This window comes from Dasypus novemcinctus, chromosome 11, assembly GCF_030445035.2.
Source record: "Dasypus novemcinctus isolate mDasNov1 chromosome 11, mDasNov1.1.hap2, whole genome shotgun sequence".
NCBI lineage: Eukaryota > Metazoa > Chordata > Mammalia > Cingulata > Dasypodidae > Dasypus > Dasypus novemcinctus.
Window position 1 is genome coordinate 119,308,029 of NC_080683.1, and position 25,878 is coordinate 119,333,906.

Sequence of the window (25,878 nt, forward strand, 5' to 3'; positions counted from 1 at the left end):
ATTTAAAAAATATATTGGAAGGAATTATTTGCACCATATTTAAGAGACAACAGACAACTAACTGTAATATATAAAGAACTCCCAAAAATAAATATTGTAGAAAAACTGATGCCAAAAAAAAAAAAAAACAAAACTCAATGGCAAAAGAAGGCAAAGGCTATGAATAAGTAATTTAGAAATGAAACACAATCACTAGTAAAGATATGAAAAGTGCTCACTCTCACTGGCAAACAAAATAAAAACAGATTAAAAAGAAATATTTTATACCCATCAGTTAGAGAGCATTTTAAAAACCTGTGGTTCAGTCAATATTCTCCAGAGAAACAGAACCAATAGGGTGTGTATGTGTGTGTGTGTGTAAAGAGATTTATTTTAGAGAATTGGATAATATTCAGTATTGTTGAAGATATGAATAATAGTGTAATTTTACAGTACTTGTAGACAATTTGCCAATACCTATTAAAAAGATAAAATTGCATATTCTTTCATCCATTAATGTCATTTCCAGGAACTTATTCTACAAAAAATTTAGATATGAACACCAAGGCCTTTTTTTCCCTCTTTCAAAGCAGTTAATAGGGAAATGATGCTAACAGCCAAACCATGGAATACTATATAGCAGTTAAAAAGAATGATACACTAATGTATACATATCTATGCAATCTATTAAATCACATATCAGAAAAGACAAGTCTCAGAAACATGAGCATTGAATGATCTTATAGATTTTAAAAAAAGGATATCACTTTTACATGTGTGTAAAACTAAAACAAATATCTATAAGAGTAGCCCAGTTAACTTTGGAGAGAGAAGTAGGATTGCAGCAAGAAAAGATAAGGAATTAAGCAATTGCTCCAGATTTTTTAGATTTTTACAATTGTGTTTTAGTTTGGTTGGTAACAAACCATTAAAAAGAATGTGTGTTCAAGGGCATAGATTAATGCAAATCAAGCTAAAGAGAATGTTAGCCAATAGAGGTCCTAGGAAATATGTTTTAATGAATAGATAAGAACAATGTGTTACTAGCAGGCAGATCTCCACATCAAATGTCGTTCTGCAGTAACACTTGCTTGGAAAATGCAAATTTGTTCCAATGAGATTGATATATTAGAGAACAATTTGAGCAGAACACAAAGTTCGCATTTCCTTCTGTGTGATTTCATCCGGGAGAAGCATTAGGTGAATGCAAAGCACTGCACTTACCTGAGCTGAGTCATGTAGGAAAACACAAATGCACGTGCACACCACAAACATCTACCAGCCACCTTGGTTCACTGGCCTGGGCAAGCCACTCCCATCCACATCTGGGTCACAACTGTCCCCTCTGATTTCAGATAACCCTCCCTCCCCTACTGCAGTGAACTCAAAGCTGAAACCCATGATGGCCACTTCCACAAGGCAGCGGCAGTTTTTTTTTCATGGTAAAGTGCCTTATTTATTGTGGTATTTATGTACTAGTCAATTGTATAACACGTATAAAAACTCTGCTACTTGTTTATCGGTTGCCTAATGTGTCACTGGTGAAATTCTTGAGTGCTGTGCTCCCAACACCATTTTCTTCAAAAGCTCTGTGCATATCTTTTCAGAGCATGGCATTTTTAGGAATGCATACTCTGCGTTATTGAACTAACTCTTCTCAATAAACGGTAGAACAGTGATCCTAGCGGTTTGCCCTTCACCAAGTGACATTTGCGGGAGGGACAATTATCCATACAGTTCTTGCCAAGTAGATGCACTGAATGTCTTTGTTTTAGACGCTGTCTTTTCAAGGATGTTTGTAGAGCAAACGGTTTTGGAAGGTAGAAAAAGCATTTCTCTCCAGAGCAATATGCATTCTGCTCAATAGGAAAGGTTCAGATTCCCTCAGCCGAGGGTTTCTGTAATGTGACTCTTTATGGGTTCAGGGGTCACCTGGCTTTTTTTTTTTTAAGTCACACTATGGGAATCTGCAGGAAAAATGATGATTCACTGATGACAGCTATTGCTGGGAACAATAAACTTTTCCTTGTCTCTGACTTGTGGTTTTGTGTCTTTTGCCAGCATCCATGAAAATGTGGCGGGCTAACAGGTCAAAGCAGGTAAATCTCGTACCCTTCTCACTGCACAAGTCTTGGCATTCTGCAGGATGTTGTGGCCCCCTCACCCCTCAAGCAGTTACAGGTATCTTTATAAAATTATTATTCAACACAGTTCATGACTTTATTTAAAACATAACGATAATCACTTTTTCATCTTTAAAAAATTTTATTTCAAAGATTGATGTATCTAATAAATTAGTACATTTGGGACTATTAATTTGTGTAGAAGAACATGCTTGGTAGTCAAAAAGTGGGATAGAGAGTGTTTCTAGTTTCCTTTTACTTGATTGAATGAACAACTCAGTGTTCACTTTACCTAAAATAAAAATTGTTTAGGTTAAATATCATTTTGGTATGTTTTTTTATTGCTTTTGAAGTTCTTAAAAATAACTCATCATTTAATGAAATTTGTATAACTCTGTGACAGTTCATTGATTTTATCAGACAATATATATTAAGATCCTAACCTACGTGAAGCACTGTGAAGGCTACGAAAATGATTAAACTCTTTTTGTTCTTTCAGAAATTTGTTCTTGTTTTAGTTTGCTAAATGGCTCAAAGCAGATACCATAAAATGGGTTGGCTTTAAAAACAGAAATTTATTAACATACAAGCTTGCAGTTTGGAGGTTGTGAGAATATCCAGATCAAGGCATCATCAAGACAATACTTTATTCCTAGTGACCAGCTGCCAGCGATCTTTGGCTCCTCTGCCACATGGCAAGTCACATGGCCTCATCAGCTGGCCTCTTCCTTCTCTTTCTTGCATTGTTTTCTGCTGTTTGCTTCTGTGGCTTTCTCTCTTTTTCTCTGAATTCATCCCATTTGTAAAGATCTCCAGTAAAGGGGTTAAGACCCACCCTGTGCCATGCCTTAATTGAAGTAGCCTTATCAAAAAAAATCCAACCCACAGGAGTGGATGAACAACAGGACTTCCTGAGGGTACACAAGGTTCCAAACCACCAGAACACCCTATGACAGAAAACAGAACAAAATGAGACAAAACACAAAAATTATGCAAGGCAGGAAATGTTAACTGCCACATGAGAAGAATGAATAAGGGATTACAGGTGTTCTGAAGAGAAAAGGATGGAAAGACATCAGGAGAAAAGATGGGATTTAATTAGGAAGGAGAGTATTGCAAGACAGGGAAGGTGTACCTGAGGCAGGAAGGTTGATGTGAAGGGAGGTGAAAGAAGAGCCTGGAAAGAATAATTGGTACTAGAGTCCCAGTTGGAAAGGGCTATGGATGGTTAAGGATACTTATTTCATTGTTCCTAAAAAAAATTTTTTTTTTGCATTTTCTAATATTATCAAGGATAAGCCCAGAGGAATCCATTTAGATGACTATGACTGTATTAATGCAATTGAAGGGTGGAAACATAGAACTTTGAAAGTAACCTTCATAAATTTCTGGTCCAATATTCTGATAGCTAACATTCTTTTTAAAAGTTGTAATATTTGCCACATAGTAAATGGTTATTCTTTGCCAGTCTTGTTCTTTGTATGTAACCCATTATCATATTTAATTCTCACAAAATTCCTGAGACAAGGATCAGCTTCATTTTATGGATAAGGAAAGAGAGGTTAAGAAAAGTTTTGCAAGTAGTCCAAGGTCCTAGAGAGGATTAGTAACTAAAATTTAGATCTAGGTAGTTTGTGGATGGAATCCATTTCTTCCTTCTCTCAGAACCAGGCATTGATTATGCAGTCCTTTCTATGGCACATCTTTCCTTAAACACACTCAGTGATAGTAAATTCTTTCTTTTAATGTGGGGAGGAGGTGATAGAATGTGTCAAACAGCCTCCCTGAGAACGTGACTCAAATCTAAGACTGATCAGCTCTTCCGATATTCACTAAGATGATAAATATTTATTATTTATATTCATTAACATTATTTTATACTTATTTTAGAAGCCATAACAAAGTGGACACAAGGTGACGCTATCACAAAGTTAGCCTAGGGAAAACTTAATCATCACATAAAAATTTTCAGTGGCTTCTTCTACTTTGATTAATACTAGAGTATTACTAGAGTAATATATTTTAAAATTTAGATCGAGTAGTTTTATAAGTACCTTATTATTTGGATTCGTTTCAATTAACAGATTAAATGGTTGAGGCCCAGAAAAGTTAAGTGATTTGCATAAAGTCACAGAGCATGCATTACAGGATACAGGGTTCCTAAATATCTTGATTGTCCAGTGCTAAATAATTTGAGTGACAAAATAACTCATATTAGAAAACAAGGTTGGCCAAGCATTGGCAGATTTATTTGTTGAATTTTGACTGTAGTTTTAAGAAAGGTCTGCTTTTAGGTGTCGTGTCCTATGGCAAAAACACCCTGTTCCTCAAATTTCTTTTCCACTCCTTCTAGTGTTTAAAATAGGTTATGCATTTGCTTGTCATTGTCAATTTTTGTTCTCCATCTAAAGCAACTCTGGGATTATTTTGTCCTAGCCTGACCTTATAAGGAAGCTTAGTTTTCATTTCAGAACCTTTGTAACTTGAATGTAGTGTTTGCTAAAATATTACAGGCCTACCTTGGAAATATTGCAAGTTTGGTTCCAGACCACTGCAATAAAGTAAATATTGCAATAAAGTGATTCACATGAGTTTTCTGGTTTCCCAGTGCATATAAAAGTTATGTTAATACTATACTATCGTCTACTAAGTATTCAATAACATTATGCCCCCAAAATAACATGCATACTTAATTAATAATACTTTATTGTTAAAAGATGCTAACCATTATCCAAGTGAGTCATCATCTTTTTGCTGGTGGAGGGTCTTTCCTTGATGTTGATGACTGCTGACTGAAAGTTGGGGTGGCTGTGGCACTTTCTTAAAATAAGACAATGAAGTTTGCTCCATTGATTGATTCTTCCTTTCACAAAAGATTTCTCTGCAGCATGAGATGCTGTTTGATAGTGTTTTACCCACAGTAGAGCTTCTTTCAAAATTGGATCCAATTATCTCAAACTCCACTGCTGCTTTATCAACTAATTTGATGTAATATTCTAAATCTTTTGATGTCATTTCAACAATGTTCACAGCATTTTCACCAAGAATAGATTCCACCTCAAGAAACCGCTTCTTTGCTCATCTCTAAGAAGCAACTCCTCATTCATTAAAATTTTATCATGAAATTACAGCAATTCAGTAATATCTTCAGGCTCCACTTTGAATTCTAGTTTTCTTGCTATTTCTACCACATCTGCAATTATTTCCTCACTAAAGTCTTGAATCCCTCAAAGTTATCCATGAGGGTTGGAATCAACTTCTTCCAAACTCCTGTTAGTGTTGATTTTTAATTTTGACCTCCCCCCACCCATAAAACACAGATGTTCTTTCTGGCATCTAGAATGGCAAATCCTTTCTACAAGGTTTGCAATTGACTTTTCCCAGATCCTTCAGTGGAATCACTATCTATGGCAGTTATAGCCTTAAGAAATTTAATCCTTACATATAAGACTTGAAAGTTGAAGTTATTACTTGATCCATGGGCTGCAGAATGGATGTTGGTTAGCAGGTGTGAAAACAATGTTAATTTCATTGTACTTGTTCATCAGAACTCTTCAGATTGTCAATCAGCAGTACTATTCTGAAAGGAATCTTCTTCTCTGAGCAGTATGTTTCAATAGACGGCTTCTAATCTTCAGTAAACCATGTTGTAAACAGATGTGCTGTCATCCAGCCTTTGTTGTTCCATTTAGAGAACACAGGCAGGGTAGATATAGCATAATTCTTAAGGGCCCAAGGATTTTCAGAATGGTAAATGAGAATTGACTTCAAATTAAAGTCCCCAATTTCATTAACCTCTAACAAGAGAGTCAACTTGTCCTTTGAAGCTTCAAAGCCTGACATTGACTTCTTCTCTCTAGCTACAAAAGTCCCAGATGGCATCTTCTTCCAATACATGACTGTTTCATTGAAATTGAAAAACTGTTAGTGTGGCCACCTTTGCCTTAGCTACATCTTCTGGATAACTTGCTGGAGCTTCTACATAAGCATTTTCTGTTTCACCTTGCACTTTTATGTTATGGAAATGGCTTCTTTCCTTAAACCTCATGAACCACCCTCTGCTAGCTTCATACTTTTCCTCTGCAGGTTCCTCACCTCTCTCAGTCTTCACAGACTTGCAGAGAATTAACGCCTTGCTCTGATTAGGCTTTGGCTTAAGGGAATGTTGTGGCTGGTTTGACCTATCCAGACCACTAAAACTTCTCCATATCAGCAATAAGGTTATTTTACTTTCTTACAATTGATGTGCTTATTGGAATAGCACTTCTAATTTCCTTCAAGAACTTTTCCTTTGCATCTATCACTTGTCAGAACATACATTTATCTATTAAGTTCACTGTCTTATACAATTACAATGTAACATCAAAGATCACTGATCACAGATTGCCACAACAGGTATAATAATAATAATAAAAATTTGAAATATTGTGAGAGTTACCAAAATGTGACACATAGACATGAAGTGAGAACATGCTGTTAGAAAATGGTCCTGATAGATTTGCTTGATGTAGGGGTGCCATAAACTTTCAATGTGTAAAAAATGCAAAAATTATGAAGCACAATAAAGGAAAGCACAATAAAATGAGGTATGCCTGCAATTAATTTGAAGGAGAAACAAGATTCATTTTAATTACATCTAAAAACAAGGACTTGTCAAGAGCAAAGGGGTAAACACATTCAAAAATGAGTCAAGAAATTGGATTAAAATGCTTTTCAAGTTGGTGCAATGATACAAAACAGGATCATGTCCTGGAGAACATCAAGCTGTCAAACACTTAGAATTTGGCTTGTTAGAATATTCTTTTGAGTTTAGGGTTCTTTGGCTTTAACTTGCAAATATTGCTTTCTGAGCTAAATGTTTTGTTTTATTTTTCACTCAAGTAGTACATCTTGGGATTTTGAAATTTGTTTGAAAAAATCAGATTTTTAGAGCTGCTTTGCATCTTTTCTCTGAATTTGACATAATTTATGCTGTTGGACTATGAATTTTCATGCTATGAAAAGAACTATCAGTTATGGACATTTAACAAATCACACCGAGCATTAGTCTGGTGTTATTTTCTTAACCTGTAAATTATGTGGAAGTTTAGGATATTTATTTGGAACTTATTCAGTCCAAATAAATTAGGCTAATTTTATATTCTAAAGGAATTGATTTTTGGATTACTTGAGAAGTAATTATCATTGCTAGAATTAGTCATGATGGAACCCATGGCATATGAGGAAAAATAGTATGATAGCCTGGGAATGATACATCAAACTTATTCATAATAATAGATCTACAACTTCTTAGTCAAGATTGATAAAACAATGAGTTTTTTTGCTATTGCCATTCCACTAAAATGTTCTAATACCAAAAGGAGATAGCTAAACATATTCTTTTATTGGAGATAAAAATATTAAGAAATATTTTAGAAAAGTCACATTCTTTTTTGAGGAGCTGGGTTGAATTTTGTGTGTTAGTTGTATATATTTTAGATTTAATGCAGAAGATTCATCCATACTCAGTATCACTTTATCCCTTTTGGCACCTGACAAAAATTAAGAAATTTAAATTTTACAATATTATATACACATTTAAATATACATTAATGAGATATAATATTTGATATATATATGACATGATATTTGTGTTATATTATAAGATAATATTGTTTCCAACTTTTTTAGTTTGCCAAAGTGGTGCCAATGCAAAGTACCAGAAATCTGGTGCTGTTATAAAGGAAATTTATTGGGGGATAAAAGCTTACAGTTCAAAGACCATGAAAAGTCCAAACCGAGGCACTGTCAGAGATGCTTTCTCACCAAAGTCAACTACTGTTGATCCTGGTGTGTTGCCATGTGGTGAAGCAAGATGGCCGCCGATCTCTGCCCAGGTTTCAGCCTTTCACTCTGGGCTCACCTTTTCCTCTTGAGCTGCTCTGCGGGCCAGCCTCTTGGGGCTTCATGCTTAAGCACCCCTGTAGTCCTCTTTCTCCTGGCATATGGCTTGTTTCTTTCTGGGCCTCCTATGTCAGTCTCAGCTGCTTTTTTCTCTTCCCGAGTTCAGCTGTAAGCTCTCAGGCAAATGGTTCATCTCTCCCTGGAGTCTCAGCCGTTTGAGCCTCTCCTTTCTGTCACATGGCAGGATCAACAATGGCAGAGCTCTCTCTCCCTGTGTTTGTGTCCATCAGTCCATTTATATCAAGCCCAGAAAGGGGGTGAGAACTCAACATGTGTCATGCCTCACTGACATAATCCAGTCAAATGAGTCTCCCACCCAAAAGGAATGGATTAGTTTCAAACACAATCTTTTCCTTTTTTGTGATTTACAAAATTCAGACTGTCATACCAACCCCACCTTTCCCTCAGTTTTCTCTTTTCACACTTGGGGCACCTCACATTTGGATCTCCTGTGGAACTCTGGCATGTCAAGAATGACAAAAATTGTTCAATTTTCCCAGTGGGTCTTCTCAATGAATTCATAGCTGGTTGGATGGAGGAGGTTTTCATAAAAAGGCAACAATAATAGATGCTCCTTGAACTTCAGAGAAGTTCCCTGTGGGGGCAGGGAAATTATCCTGGGAGCGTGGTTTCCTGATCTCACCCCTGTGAACTCCCAACTCTCCAGCTAACCACCAGAAAAACCTGTTGAACAAGCAAACCTACGTTTATTACACCTTACGGCAGTAAAGGGAGAATACTACCTTGACAGAATCTTAGCAGTATCTTAGAAGAGGTGACTAAGGGCAGGCTATTTATAGGATTTAGTTCCAGGACTAGATGATTTTAAGGCAGATCTTTCAAGGTGGGACGCTGATGATGATCAGGAAATACTTAGGACATAAGAGTTTGGTTTTGTGGTCACAGAAATGAGGGGGCCTCAGAGCCCTTCTTGATGAGAAAGACATTAGCTTTACTAAGTAATCTGACATTATTGGTTTATAGTCTTATCTTCCCAGGTGTAGATATTTCCTGAAGAACACAGTAAAATTCTCTTTCCAATTCTCAATATTGCTTACCACAGACAGGCAGGTGTGCCCAACAATCTAAATAGTGTTTAACTTAGGGACAGAGTTGGTTTTGGTTGGTGGTTTCCCTACAAGTCATTTTTCAGTCTAAGCAGAATGACAATTATCTATGGTCTAAGAGTGTGATTGGTCCAGATCTGTACCACTGCTTAATGTATAGTATTTTGGTTGGTACTTATTCCAACTTCTGTATTGGCCAAATTTCTTGTTCTGTTTGTGGAAATATTATTTGAGGAATAATTTCCCAGGACAGTGGTGGCCAAATGACACTGAAGACTCCAGACAGCATTTGAGCATTGAAATACAGGCAAAAACTCAGAGAAGGATTGCAGTCTAGTTCTCAATTAGAGACAAGGGTTACCAAGTTAAAACAAGAGCAGGTCCTGATCCTCATTTGAAGAATTCAAAGAAACAGCAGGATGTTAGCCAAATTATCAAACTTCATTTTTTGTTTGTTTGTTTGTTTCCAAGATTTGCAGGGATTAGCAGCCTTCTTTCCTTAAAACTGTGCATGTTCCATCTCGACAGTCTGCTATCTAAAGTGGCTTGATGCTGAACTACAACCCTCCAGTTCTCATGAGCTGATCAGCCTTTGTGGTGAGTAGAGTAACAGCCTACAAAGACAGTTATGTCTTAATTCCCAGAACCTATGAGTATTCTTTTCCATGGCAAAGGGGAATAAAGGTTTCAGATGGACTTAATGTTGCTAATCTGCTGACTTTGAGATGGGGTAGTTTTCTTGAATTATTTGGATGGTCCTAAGGTAATCACAAGAGTCCTGGTAAGCGAAAGAGGAGGGCAGGAGGATCAGAGGCAGAGAAGGAGCTGTGACAATGAAAGCCATCCCTGGATCTGGCTTTGAAGATGGAAGGAGCCACAGGCCAAGGAATGTGGGCAGCCTCTAAAAGTTGGAAAAGGTAAGGAAATGGAGTCACCTCTAGAGCCACCAGATGTGCTACAGCCCTGCCAGCACTTTGATTTTAGTACAGTGAAATGTGTTTTGGGATTCTGACCCCCAGAACCGTAAGAACATAAATGTGTGCTGTTTGAAGACATTACATTTATAGTCCTTTGTGACCACAGCCATTGGTATCTCTATTTAGCTTTAGTGCTGTAGTCTGGTGACCTGCTGCCCTATGAACCATAACCTGTGAAATTTCTCCATTTTTGGGGTCTCTTGAAAAACATGAAATTAGAGACAGAAAGAAGCTTCTATATTTCCCTTCAATGGCTGAAGTTTTTGAACTTAATTTAAGGCCCAGTTTTTGTCCATAAATTAGATATCAGAGACAATTTCTCAAGAGAGGTGTCATTTTAGCAAAATAACATTCCTGTCAAATTCACAAATAATTGGAGAGAAACTTGATCTACAAATCAGAAAACCCCACAATGGTCCATTATCAGATGAGATATCCTTAGGTAGTTTTCAAATAACATTATGATATTTTGATGTCACTCATCAAGTGTGGTACTATGTCAAGTGATGAAATTTATCATATAGAGACCTCTAGGTAGATCTAATGAACCAAGCTAGAGTAGAGCCTGAGCTTTCAGCCTTTTTGTAAGGTCTGAAAAGGGGGATAGCTCCAATTATACGCTATCTGTTCCCTGTCTCCTTATAGAGTCTAGTTCCTGTGAAAGTGTCACAAAGGCTGATTCTACAGAGCTTACCATTTAGGTTTGATGTGAGCAGATTTTAGATTTCTGACTTCCTTTTCTACTGTACTAAGTGCTACTAAATGGTTTAGTCCAATTACTCAGGAAACCAACTTATTTGTTACAAGGAAATGGTGTCAAAGGAAGGAAGGGGCACTAGGAATATGAGCACAAACTTAAGTCATTTGGATTGTATGTTTTAGCCAAATTACAAGCAAATTGTAGCCAGCCATTGAACCTTACAAAGGAGTGATGAAAAATGCCAAAAGCAATATTAAGAGTAGGAACCTTTTAGATATCAAATTTAAGACACAGCAAGTATTTTAATTTGACTTGTGTCCCTAAAAGATATATTCAAGTCCTAACCCTGGTCCCACAAATGTGACTATTTAGAAATAGTGTCTTTGAATATGTGGTCAGTTAGGATGAAGCCAAACTGGTTTAGGGTGGACTCTGAATACTCATCACTGGTGTCCTTATAAGAAGGGGAGAATTGGCACAGATAGATGGACCCTAGGGAACAGGCAGTGAGACCATGGCAGAAGAAGAGCCAAGGAATGCTAGGGATTGCTGGTCAACCCCAGGGGCTAGGAAGGCAAGGAAGGAGACTCCACTAAGGGGTCCACAGGGAGGGTGGTCCTGCTGACACCTTGATTTCAGACTTCTGGCATCCAGAGCTGGGACACAATCCAATTTTGTTGTGTTAAGTCACCCAGTTTGCAGAACCTTGTTGTGGTAAGTCATGAATCGGTTGCCTTGAAGGGAATGCAATGCAGTACTTATGAAATAGAAGACAGAGAGAGACACACAAGAGAGGAGAAAAAGATGGGACCAGTGGACTCACAGCTTCTGGAACTGAGAGCCTCAACCCTAGTTTCCACATCATATTTATTTGGAAACTAATGAGCAGCTGTTTGCTATCAGAACTGCAACATTTAAAATAACAGGAAGCAACTGCAATATCTATAATAACAGGAAACAACTGCAACATCATCTACAATAGCAGGAAGCAACTTGCAACATTTCCAATAACAGGAAGCAACTTGTAACACCTACATTAAGGTAACATCTACAATAACAGGAAGCAACTGCAACATCATCTCCAATAGCAGGAATCAACTTACAATATTTCCAATAACAGGAAGCAACTGCAACATCATCTACAATAACAGGGAGCAACTTGCAACATTTCCAATAACAGGAAGCAACTGCAACATTTCCAATAACAGGAAGCAACTTGCAACATCTACAATAAGGTAAATCTTCAATAACAGGAAGCAACTGCAACATCATCTACAATAACAGGAAGCAACAGATAGGGAAGCCAGTTTCCCACAATATATTCCCCTTCTTGTTTTTATAAAGCAACAAAGGCAGATTAGGTGATTTCTTACTACTTCATGCCCTGAAGGGCTTGTTGCATACTTATTGTTTAAATAACATGTCAAATCAGAGAACAGCATTTTATACATAATCCATAACTACAGAAAATTATGCAAACTTCCAACTAGTAGATGATTTATTTCTCATGGGCTTAAGATTTCCTACCAGCAAGGCTATATAAGCCAGTACTCAATAAAAAAGTGACCTCATTTTTCCCAGTTTGTATAGTGCTCTTAGCATCTTCACTGGACCTTGGGCCACATCTAGTTCACAGGCTAAATCAATATCCACTTTCTGCCCCTTTTATTATTTTTCAAAGGAGCCTGCTGGAGGTCCTCCTACTCCCATGAAGGACCTTTCCTAATTAACACATCTTAGTGAGGGATAAAAGATTTTTAGTATTCCAACAATGTTACAAATTCTATTAACACGAGAAAACATTGTACTTTATCAATTACAGCAGAGAATATAGTTTTGTCTCACCCAACCAAACAACATTTAATAAGATGATAGAGTAGCAGGGACCTTACAGCTTGTCCCAATTGTTTGTCTATTCCAGGCTCTTAATATATCATTGTCTGATATTTCTTAGTAGGGTCCCTGCCACAGGTTTTTTCTGTGCAGCCAGATTTATTGCAGCCAGGCTAGGGTAGAAAGCCTTGAGGAAGAACTGCAAAAGTCCATTGCTGACCTTTCACACAGTTTTTGTAGTTTTGGTATTCGTTCATGTTCATTTTCTTTTTACAAAACACATAACTCACTGAATGCTACCACAATACTTTTACAATTTGCTATATGCATTTTAGTTCTGTCCTGCATATCTTCATTTTCTGAATTTATAAAACTAACCATTTTATTCTAGGACAAAATACACCTTATAACATTTCAGTTAGCATTCCCACAAACTTTTTACCTTTTTCAATATTCGCTTAACTTTTAAATCTTTCATTTTATCCTCCCTTTCTCTCTTTTTTCCTTTTCCTTTCTCTTTCTTTTTTCCTTCCTTTTTCTCTCTTCTTCTTTTTTCTTTTCTCTTTCTTTATGGGCACTTGCCCTTCTCTGGGCACCTGCCCTTCTCTGGGCACCCACCCTTCTCTTTTTCTTTCTCTTTTTCTTTTTAACACACACTGAAAGAATTACAACACACACAGTGACATTGAGCAGACAAAACAAAACAAAACAAAAAAAAAAACACAACAATTCCAAATCTACTAACCTAGAATTTCTTCATTGATTTTAGTTTGACTTTTAATAAGCTCTCAAGCTTCCCTGTCTTCTGCCTTTTCTGTTTCTTTCCTCTAATGTTCTTTTTGTTAACTCTTCTTCTAGGTTTCTTTTATAATCCAACATTTCTTTTCCAGTTTTCCTCCTCTCAATTTTCTTCTTAATCTCTTTCTGTCCCCAAGTCATACTTTTTTAATGATGCCATGCTTAAACAAGTTCTGTAGTTTAGATACTTTTGAGGTAAAGTCATTCTAGTCTTCGGAATGAGACCCAGCTGTGCAGGTTCCAGGGTCTGTCTCTCCATTTGCATGACCAGATGTTCTGGGTTCTGTAGGAACTTTAGACATCTCTTGGCACCCATGGCTTGGCTCCATCCATCAAGCTGGCACCCACACAGCATGTTCTCCATCTCCCGGGGAAATACAAGCAAACCCTCAAGGATTTCGAAGGCTTTCCAAACCACTTGGGGCTCTGTGCCATCACACCGACTTTACTTTTGCTCAAGGCAATCCTTCTTCCTTTCAGGTTCCTGTTTGGGAGCCAGTTGCTTAGCTTCCCTTCAAGCCCCATGTTGGGTGCCAGTTGTTGCGCTAAGTCAGCAATTGGTTGCCTCAAAGGGAAGGCAGAGTAGAACATATGAAATAAAAGGATTGAAAGAAAGACACAAGAGAAGAGATAAAGATAGGACCAGGGGCTCACAGCTTTTGGAACTGAGAGCCTCAACCTTAGTTTCCACATCATATTTATTTGGAAACTAATGAGCAGCAGTTTGCTACCAGAACTGCAATATTTACAATAACAGGAAGTAACTGCAACATCATCTACAATAGCAGGAAGCAACTTGCAACATCTACAGTAAGGTAACATCTACAATAACAGGAAGCAATTGCAACATTATCTACAATGACAGGAAGGAACAAATAGGTAAACCAGTTTCCCACAACAGTACCTTGATAGAGTTAGGAAACTAAGACAACAAGTGTCTTAAAAACTGGAAACTTAAAACAGCCAAGAGGAAAGAAAATAACTGAGAATATAAAGAGAGAGAGAATAAATCATGCAGATTAAAATATGAAAATCTGTGGCTCTTTTTGTGGGTCTTGTGCAGAAGCTGTTTGCAATCATCTTCCTTTTTCCAAAAGTTTTGAGTGGAAGCTTTCTCTTCACAAGTGTCATCTGATTTTGAAGAATTCTTAAGAATGTTCTGTCTGAGGTTTCTGACTAGAACAGGATTCAAAGAGGTTTCTGCTTTTAATTGAGTAGTGTGGCTCTGAGGACAAACCCTTGAGTCTCATTATTTGAAAGTTGCTAACAGAGCCTGATCAGGTGTTGGCATCAAGACCCAAGGCTGGGTTTTCTCTTAAGTTTCATTCAGAAGGTGAAATACATTCAATTATTACCAGAATGGAAAAGAGGGGAATGATCTCTGAAGTGTATACACAATTTGTTTCTAAGGATGTTTTTCATGATTTAGCCTGGGAGTAAGAATATGTCCTGGAGAGTAAGGACATTTATGAACTAGGGCCAAATCTAGGGCCATTTGGTTTGAACCAGAGCATACCACAAATTGCCTTTGATCAAAGGTGCAATTGGAATTTAGTAGTGGAGAAGCAAAAGCTTTTGGCAGATAGTTATTACAGTAATCCTTGTATATAAAAATGGATATTTTCCTTAGAAGTATGCAGTCACTGAAATATATTAATTTTTTTTATATAATTAACCCAGAGAAAATAAGTTTTTATTTAAAAAGAGAATAATTTGGTAATAAAATAACTCTGCCCATGGTCTAAAGATAATTAAAATTTGGGGAACACTGCACAAACCTAATTCTTTCTATTATCTTTTTTTTAAAATGCAAAGAAGCAAATTTTTGTGTTAGCTGATGGTCATTTCAGAAAAGTCAAAGAAAGCTTAGACTTAAAAGACTTGTTGATAGTTCATGATGAGTTTAGTTCTACTTTGGGAAAGAAAAAAAATCAAGTCAAAGTATCTAAAGAAACATTTATAGGAAATATGCTGACAACACAAAACAATATGTTATGTTACAGCAATTTGAAAATTAATGTCTTTCAAAAATAATGAACTTTTTGTCAAAGGGTTCAGGAGCAAGCCAAAACATTCAGAGAACTAACAATCTTTTAGTGATAAAATAGAACCTCTATTATTTCAGCACAGAATAATTTTTTCATTTTATAGAAAAGAAAAAAAACCTCAATTATAATTTTACTTTTGATATGTTATTTATGTAACAATTTGCAGGAAAAATTCATAAACCATTTTTCTTAAGAAAAAGTACATTGACAATGAGCCCACATTAAAAGCAAACATTTTAACAAAATTCATTGTTTCCTTCAAGCTCACCATCAATCATTAAAAAACTCAGTTGTAAAAAAAAATTATTACCATTGAAATTTTAAAATTTAAATATGCTATTAAATTTGTCTTCTAAAAAGTTATTTATATAGCTTTGAATTAATCTCAATATATCTTTATATGTATGTGTTTGGACATTGACATCTATGCAAATAGAGGATACACATGAAGCTTTTAATCCTGTCTTTTAAATATAATAACTTAATAATTAAAAATAATCTATAACAATTTCTATAGAAAACAGAGAAGCCATATTTATTACCTTATATACTTATTCCTGTTTGTTTCTAATTATTTGTATGAGTTACATTCTTTAACTAGAAGAGCCAACTTTTGCTATGTAGAAATAGAAGAAACTAGAAGGTAGTGCACAAGAATTGTGTAGCTATATATTTTTTCTGAGTACATATTATATACCTCTTTAACACAACTTAAGATGGTGAAATAAACTTATGCATGCATTAATTAAAGAGATTGTGCATCCTGTGAATATATAGTGATTCCATTTTTAGAAATAAGGAAAAAAGTTAATTTAAAATAATGTTTAGTGACTAACATTTGTATTTTTTTCTGTTTTAGAAATTGTGTATATACCCAAAATAATTTATTAATTAACTTAATTTAATATTAAAGATCTTAAAATTGACTAGAAATCTGGAAAGTATGAGTTGTCAACACATTAAATTTTTATGATTTACAGCCTTATAGGAATACATAATATTAAAACTATGTCTTTTGTTTGGTTTCTTTTAGTTAAACACATTCTAATATATATTCGTAATCTAAACTCTTTGTGGAAATGCTGATTACTTAATGACTCAGAACTAAATGTAGAACATTTTAAAAACTTAAAATAAGAAATCTTGTCTTAATTAAAATATTGTGACTACCTCACTTTTCCTGGTACTAATACTAGGGAGAGGATATAGCATTGTTTTTAAGCTAAAATTAAATAAATCCCTTTCATTTGTCAAAATAATCATTGATCAGGGATATTGCATAGGATTTTTTTCACTCTACACATGAAGAATAAACTTTTGAAAATGTAAATTAACTTATTTACATATGAGAAAATAAATTAAGACTGATGAATTCATGTAAAAGCTCTAAATGTCTAGCTTTCCTTTATTTTTAATGAGAATATTGTTACTCATACTCACAGGTAAACTTTTTCTTCTTTATTCCAGATTTGGTAAGGAAAAAAAAACAGCATTTAGAGCAATTTGTTTTGGTTTCTGTTTTTGGAAATTCTTGACTGTTTATCTGGGCTAAATATTTCTAGAGTGTGAACACAGTGACAAAACTATTGTTTTTTTTGGATCAGTTAATCTCTAAAGTTACCCAAGAGACAGAAAAAGGAGTAAGAGAGGAAGGGGAAAAAAGTGAGAGGCAACAGACTTCAGACAGATATTACAATATCACTGCAAAAGGCAAATGATCTGCCTGCTGCAAGGAGAGGAGAAGGCTTAGGTGAAAACCCCCTTTTCCCAAACAGAGGCACACGTATACCGGGGTGGGGGGCAGAAGGAGGGGCTCATTAGAGTTGATTTAAACAGTGACTTGGGCTTTTTTTACAAGTCCATGAAGCTGTAAGCTTTTTAACTGTACACCAATCATTAAGCTCTGAAATATGGAGGTGAAGAAGGAGAGCTTCTTATTAAACAAAGACATCTCTCTTTGCGAAAGGCAAATCATCGAATCTCTTTATGAGAGTTTCTTTCCCTTTTTGCTTTAACGTATCTTTCAAAGGAACATTCTTGTTCGTGCCAAAAGTTCCCCAAAATAGCCCCTGGAATTTCAGACAATCGTAGGTGCAATTACGCTACTTAGAAAGAAGCACACTTGCTCTAGCGCATGAAGGGAGGCGCCGTGTAAATAGCAAAGGTCGGAAAGGGGTGCTGTTGCCACTTGGTGTCGCCAGAACGTGGCCAAAGAGGAGCAGTCAACAGGGTCCAATGAGCCCTCCAGCTCAAGGCTAACAAAATGAAATAAAACATTTCTCAGGAACGCAAAGACAAGTCTGAGTTTTATTCGGAAAACAAAACAACAAACAACTTTATTAAGGTGTCATTTATAACAACTAACCTAAGGCAAATTTCGTCCAATGGACGACAGCCATGACCTTCTGAGCTCTTTCCGCCTTGGGGCCAGCCTGGGGCTATGCGTGTGCTCCCCTGTAGACTTCTTGTAGAGTCAGAACAGAAAGCTTCATGAGGACAGAAAGGCCAAACAGAGTCATCCAAGCATTTCTCAAACAGTTCTTAATTTCTCAGGGAGAATAAATGGAGGACTGTGAGTTGATAAAATGAAATTGGAGCTCAGACCCAATTCAGGACAGACCTCACTCTCGAGACCAGAAGTCCCACCCTCCACGGGGCACCCTAGTGGACCCAGGGGACGGCTCCTCCTTGTCACTTCACAGCACTGAGAAGATCTTGGTTGGAGGTGGCACCTCCAAGTTTTTCAACAACTGATTTCTCAAAAGACCACTAGAAATACCTGTTGACCGCGGAGAACTAAACTCATTAGTTAGCCTCACTGTGCCGTGAAAGAATATTAACATTGTCTCAAGAGGGGAAAGTCAGCGTAGGATATCCCCAGGGTTTTAGGGCCTGGGTTGGGCGATTTTAATGCCAGTTTTTATAAGGTAGGGTAGGGCTTGGGGTTGGTTGTAACAGTTTGGGATCCCAGAGAAGCCAGGGTCTTAAGCTCTTTTTAGTGAACAAACCGTTAATCTTGACAAGGAAGCTGTTTTGTTGGGCCACAGTCTTCTCTTCAAGGAACAACTTATTTCTGGAGGTGACAGCTAAGTTAAATTTGCTTTGCTCTCCATGTTATTTCACCCAGGGACAGAAATCACGTTGATTTTGGTTTTCATTCTCTCCCACCCCGATGGAGCTCGTGTCGGGTCCCAGAGAGAGGGTCTGCTAGATTCATCGCACAGGTGTGTTGTAACATTAGGATTATTATAAGGCCTTGGATATCAAGCCACACTATTAGAGAGGTCACTAATAGGCCTTTCTCCAAGGATTTCCAATCAAATTAGCCATCTTTTCGTCTCTATGGATTGATAGGGGGTACATAATCTTAAAGGGCTATTATGCATTCAGTGATGATTTTTACACACCTCTGTGCTTTGTTAGCACATTCACTATGTGACCAAACAGTAAGTCATCTTGAATGAACTCTGTAGGCTTCTTCCCACCAACGGACTGGTGGGACCATCGCTGTAGGCTGAGATGGCCGCAGGAAGACAATACAAGGTCATATGGTGATGGGGGAGAAGGCGATGCCTTCCAGGACAAAATGGCAAGTGCCAAAATCACACACTGTGTCAGGAACAATGGCCAAGCTAGAAAGGACACAAACCTTTGTCCATTCGAAGATACCTGAAAGCCCTTGGGCAGCATCTAAAACTTCCGCACAGTTGAGGCCCAAAGAGAATACAATAAATTCCTATATGTCAGAGGCTTCAGAAGGAAAAAGAACCAACAGAAATGTGAGTTACTCTGGGATCAGGCTAAGAGAAGAGAGGAAGATGGGGCAGGTAGTGCTGTGCCGAGCCCCGTGATTTGCACTGCTGTGGTCGTAGAACTGGAGACGGCTGCCATCGTCGTGCTTATTTCCTTGGCTGAGTTCTCTGGTGCCTGGTCCGTGGAACCTGGAGATGCGAGAGTCACATTCACAAGGGGAAAAAAAAAGTCTTGCTCTAAGGGTATGTCAAGTATATTATAATCACAGTGCATTAACAATAGACTGATTTGACCCATCGAAACAAGCACAATGACAACATATGATTTAAGGAGCACAACAGCTCGGGGAGCAAACCAAAAAAAAGAAAATACCATTTTCACAGAACAAAAATGGCTATGATTTTTATTTTAGTTTCCCATGTTTTCTAAAAATTGTCTCAGTTTATAAAATCACAGGAGTGACTATACACTTAACAATGACTTCTTGCACGTGTGAGTGCATCCTGAGAGAAGTCGCCAGCCTCACAAATCATCGCCGAGTGGCCAGGTGCCAGGGAGCAGGTGGCTTTGTCAGGTTCGGCAGGGTCGTACTTGTACAAATGCTAACGGCTGGGCAGGTCGGGGCAATTTCTCTTGGATGGAAGGAACAACGTGGTCTTTTCAGCTGATTTGTTTTTCTGGGATTTTCATAACATCTGCTAAGGGTGCCAAGTCCTGTGAGTCTCTTTTTAAGGGCCAGACTCTTTAACCATGCATTTTTGGGTCATTTTGGAACATTATTTCTTATGAGGGGACTGTGTGGCCATGCTTCACAGCTTTCTGGGGGAGAATAACCCTGGAGTATCATTCTTGAACCTGTTAGTTTATTCTCTGGGGCTTCAGAGAATTCAAGGGGAAAACACTAGGCGGTAGTCATCCAGCCTGCGCCTGGGAAACTGTCAGATCTCCCGAGCGAGGCACAGTGTTTGGGTCTGCCCAGGACTTGGGTAAGAGAACTCAAAAGAAAAAAAAAAGTTCACAGAACACACATCTGCTAGGCACCAGATGGCAGCTGTTATTTCATCTCCCATGGAACTTGCTCCTATAATTCTTGTTGCATTTCTTCTACGGCAGTCCTTACGGGTTTTAAGAGAGGCAAAAAAAAAAAAAGGAAAATATTTTGGGGAAAAATGAGGTGAATGTCACATTAAAACCAGGGCTTTAATTGTTCCAAAACTCAGGATTTGCAGAGTTAAGGTTCCCACAGCAATCCTCCAACTGTGCAGTGTGCATTACAAAGGGATCACTCATTACATAATCAGCAAACCCCGGGTAATGTTACACAGCGTTCAGCAGATAAAGGGCACAAAATAATGGAAAGGAACTGCACTTTTTCTCTAATCTTAGATGTACAGAGCATATTATGTTACTGCATAAATATTACATGATCGTGTAACAAAATATACTAATGAAATACGCAGATGTGAAGCAAGGGCCCAAGGGTTGCGATGGCAGTGGGAGCACTTAAATTGATTTTCTCATTCTTTCTAATCCAAATTCAAACTTAATTTAGCACTTGTGTCTTTTTGTAAGAGTGCAGTATGCCATGTGAGACTTGACAGTTTCTAATGGATCCATAAAAAGGCATTTAGAGTCATCTTTTTCTTTGGCAGCAATAATGTAGACACACAAATATGCCACTGCCTTTCTCGTCCCAAGCTTCGGTTGCTTCCTGACTTCAGCATTCGATTGCTGAGCCCGAGACGAATTTCTGCGCAACAGTTTCTTGCCCATCGAGAGTCCCACCCATGTGCTTTTTCTATTTAGGGAACTAGGTTTGTCTTTTGGTTGATTGGGTTTCTGCCTCTCTTTCCATCTCTTCATATCTGTGGGCAAAGTTGCCTATTCTTAGAGATGCCCTCTGCCAATTGATTAAAGATACATTTATACAGCACCTACTGTATAAGGAGCTCTGTTCTTGATGATGATGTGATGGAAAGAAATCATCGTAGTCGGCTTTTTAACAAATTAAGGCTTTCATTTGGATGATGCCAGAGTTAACCCTATTCAATTGGAATCACCTTCTGGTGTGCACCCCTTGTGCTGGCTTGTTACACCACCTTTTTTCCTTCCTTTTAATAATTTTATAAACGCCCTATTTTGGGCAATCACTTCCGGTATTGCTGGGAGTGCTGAATGGCCTTCTCAGAGTTGCCGTGTTGAGCAGCCCCATGTGCTATGGGGCATACTGCTCATGCCAGGCCCTAATCCCTTTGGAAGATGAGGAACCTGAGATATGTTGGTGGCAGAGTGGATTGGACCCAGCTTTTTCCTCTCTGTTGGGTGAATTTTTCCCACAGGCCGCCACTCGGGCAAACGCCATGTTCGGTTGCATGGTGGCAGAATAGATTTGCTTCCAATGACACTGAGTTAGTAAGAAGACAAAGACATCGAAAGGAGAGATAAAGCAACAGGTCCAAATGGAAATCAGTAGATGAAAACGGACACCCAAAAACCTGGTGGGGAAAAACAGAAAGAAAACAAAAGACAGAGAAATATATCTAAAACAAATGCTTTCATCAGTGCATCAAGTGAAGCTTCCCTTTAGAGTTTAAAACTATAATTTGACTTTTTAAAAAAGTTGTTTGTTCTATTTTTAAATGATCACTTGGATTTATTTTCATTATTTTAAAATTTTATCTGTCTGTGATGGAATAACATCTTTTTTCCAGATAATTGCTGTTCTTTTATGCTATAGCCCATGAGTTTAATTTTTGAATTCAATTATCAAATAGCATACACTTAGTATAGTTATTCTTTCCAATTACTATAGTATCATAGGAATGTATTTTGTATTATCAATGATCTAAATATACCACTTTCAAATAGTCAAATGATTTTAACAGAAGAGAAATTCTGAATATTGTTGGGGAAATCTTTGAAGTGCTCTCAGGCTGCTGCTAAGACTGCTACCTACTGTGGACTCTAACTTAAATATTTCTAACTATGGATATGCATTTTTTTTGGTTCTAACAATCTACTACCTATGTCTCCAGCAAGGAAACCACGAAACAGTGGGAGTAACTGAAGGTGAAGAAAAACACTTATTAAATTAAAATTTACTGCATTCGTTCTCAATGGAATCAATTACTAGACATCTGAGAAAAGGTATTTATATCTATAATAGGAAACAAAAGAAAGCAGCAATGTACAAATCAGATACTAATAAAGTAGCATTATACTTTAGAAACTTTGCAAAGTTCTGCATTAATATATGATTGTGGAGAATTGGAAAAGTTGAGAGAAAAACTATATGGCTGTTAAATTTTCTCTATTGATTTTCTACTCATTATTAAATAGTTCTGCTCTTAACATTCTGTTTATACTCTGTCACTTAATAACCAACATAAATCTCTAAAGCTGCTGGGAAAGTTTTGTTCTGTCTACTTTTACAAGAATGAGAGAGACTTTTAGATTGGTCTAATTAAGCAAGACTTTTTTTTTTTTAATCTCAGGAACTTCCATTTCTATGATGTTATTTTCTGTCACATGAGGTATAATAGAACTCACCATAAATGTTGACAGTTTTACCTATCATTTTTAGTTGTTAACACATTTACACAGAATTTTTACAGAGGTCCCAACCATAGTTCATTTTTATAGCCATGATTACGATGTCTGCAAAATTGGATTCATGCTTTTACCAAATTTGGCTGTGGTCTGCCTTCATTTGAAAGCCCATCTTTACTTAATTTTGGTCAAGTCCAAAATATATTGTTACAGATTTTTTAAAAATGACCATCTATGTGGGATTTCCAAATGATTTAGTCACTGGATCTGTTAGCCTGTCTATGTCTCCCATAAAAATTGATGAGACAAGTAGAGGTTTGTTTATTCAACTAATTTAAGGTCTTAAGTTAAAGAGTATAAACAACACCTTCTATGAATTAAGCTGTCATTTTTAAAAAATGTTTTCACAATATGTTCCAGAGTAATGTTCCCACAGGAAGTGTGTTAATAACTAAATAAGCTGTTCTGTTAGACTTATATTGCCATGGAAACATTCTCCTTACCTAAAGAAATGTGTTTAAGTTTTAGCTAGGATTTTACATTTGACACAATCCTGTAATTCTTTGATGGGTTTCCTTTACACTTGCTTTTTCACGTTGATGTTATTTATACACTTCTTGCACTTTTGTTACCCTCCTGAGTCATCTCAGAGAGAAACGCATTCCCGAGCCCTACTGTTCGATTTCACGCTAGACAGTCTACTCGTCTTTGGTTTGTTTACATGGGAAGATCAAGATAAGCCAGAAACAGATTCCAGGGGGCGTGCTCCATGTTTGGCCAATCAGAAGGCTTGGACAGAAACCTTTGGCAGAAAGGCAAGGAAATATTTGGAAAACAACAAGATTTTACAGAAATGTTCTGCAGAGTGGCAATAACTGATCTGTAAACTCCGATGAACCCTTTCCCAAATATCTGTTTCTCTTGGCTAGAGACTAGCACCTTCTTTTTCTTGTCCAGTGAATTAATCAGTTCCACTCCATACGTGTGATCACTTGTCTTTTTCTGTAAACCCATGGACTGGAAAAATGTGCACAATCCTTCCAACCTTTCCACTATTTCAATTCTGAATTCATCCAATGCTCATTTAATAAGCATTTGTCAAGCTTGGGGCATTGATAGACATGACTATTCCTGTAAGTAACATAGCACCTGTTATCTTCTTTAATACACCCAATAGTTGGTATAAATATACCACACTGACGATGGCGTTTTTCTCATCACTGAATTGATTCAGAAGTAGATAAGACCATTCAGGCAAGCAATGTACAGTCTATAGAAAATATGTAAAATAATTTTTCAAAATCACAGGAAAGGAATTCTTTAACAAAACATGGCTTTTTCACTTTAATATGTTGAATTGCTTTTTCCTGAATAGGTCAGACACCACACTTTGATTGCTAACTTCACTGTAGCACAATTACCTGTGACTCTGCCATGCTTTACTGCTCACTTGCATTTGCTATGCTGCAGTTTGGCACTTACTTCTCACTGCTCCTTCTTCTGCCAGGATCCAGTTGTTTTGGGCCTTGGACTATGCAAGGACGACAGAATTGAGCACATCTCTAAAATGAGGACACACTGGTGATAGGCAAACAACCAGCACAAGCATTTTAGTCGGCTTCCAGAAAATGCAGCAGGTCCAATATCTGTTCTAGATACAAGACCGTTGTCACTGGAACGGGGGGCCCTAACCTTACTTACCTGGAAATGGCACTGACTGGAGAAGAGTAGACATTCATTGTCCTTTGATGGTTTAGGTCATTTCTTTTCCTTACCTTGTCTTTCTTATTTTGAAAGTTTCTTTTTTTCAAATGAAGACCTAAGTGGAAATGACAATTAAGACAGTTAGAAATAAATGGTTGAAGAGGGGAGAGGCACCCCGAGTTCTGCCTAATGAGCCTGACTTTTCTTAGTACTGCTCCAAACAACTCGCCTCCCCCAGCCGCAGGGGACTCGCTTCCAGCCCCGCCCCTCTCTCCCAGCTGCCTCTCCCTCTCCCCTCTCCCGGCCACCGCCACCCCGCAGCTCCCAGAGCAACCCGGGGAAGGGAACTCAGGAGCATTTCCTTGAAGACTCTTAGCACGTTCCCACTTGGCTCTGATTTAAACACTTAACAAAGGCAACCCAGCATATTTATCTTAGGCCCCCCAGGGCCAGCGCATTATATGTACTTACAGACTTAGTAACCCAAATTACATAGAACACGGTTCCTTACCTTGAAAGGAAACTAGTAATTTTTTCTCTTAAAATCTAGATGGCTGGTTAACAGTGTCTCTCCTGAACACAGGTTTTTAACATAAAGGATGAGAGAATGATGATGTCCACTTACCAGTTTAGTTTTACGAAAAGGTCTGACCACTCCTGAAGTTATAATGGTGAAAGGTGTGGAGATTTATCAATGTGGGGCAGTAAGGGAAACAACGAAAACACCCCGTATATTGTACAGAAGCCAGCGAGTGTCCAAAGCTCTTCAATCTGCATAAACATGTCTTTTTCTTCAGCTTGTCATGGAGCCCCCCCTTTCCTTCCCACTTGGCATTAAATTCCCACCAATAAGAGTATTGGATCTTTTTATGACATTTGACCATTGTCTTGAGAGTTCAAGAAGTGAGGAGTGCTAGCAGACTCTCCTCCCACAGGGTTCCTATTAACATAGAAAGTGTTCATTTTGTGGTGTAAGCACAGGGACCCAGAGACTTCCGGGAGCCTCGGCTATGGGAATGGTCTGGAATGGGGCTCAGCAAGCCCTGGCCCCCAGGCCAGCTGCTTATGCTTGTGGATAAAGTTTTGTGGGAACACGGCCATGCCCATTCGTTCACAAGTTGTCTGTGGTTGTTTTCCAGCCGCAGAGGCAACGTTGAGTAGTTGCAACAGAGACCAGAAGGTTTGGAAGTTCAAATTCTTTACTATTTATTGTTAAGCGACCTTGAAGAAAAAGTGCCCTGATCCCTGGTCTACAGAGGCACTGTCCGATAACTAGAACTCTTGGTGATGATGGAAATATCCTATATCTGTCCTCTCTAATGTGGTAGCCACAGGCTGTGGGTGGCTATTGAGCACTAGAAATGTGAGTGATATGACCAAAGAAGTAGACTTTACTTAATGTTT

The 25,878-nt window shown here is 37.7% G+C and overlaps 1 long non-coding RNA gene across 1 annotated transcript; it reads right to left on the reverse strand.

Moving 5' to 3' along the window:
• Nucleotides 1-2,464: 2,464 nt before the first annotated feature.
• On the reverse strand, nt 2,465-25,252 carry LOC131280473 (uncharacterized). Its single transcript, XR_009188085.2, has 4 exons — nt 25,100-25,252; nt 24,472-24,589; nt 16,909-19,409; nt 2,465-3,049 (listed from the first exon to the last, which is right to left on the reverse strand). It is a non-coding gene; the product is annotated as an uncharacterized lncRNA (long non-coding RNA).
• Between the last annotated feature and the right edge of the window lie 626 nt (nt 25,253-25,878).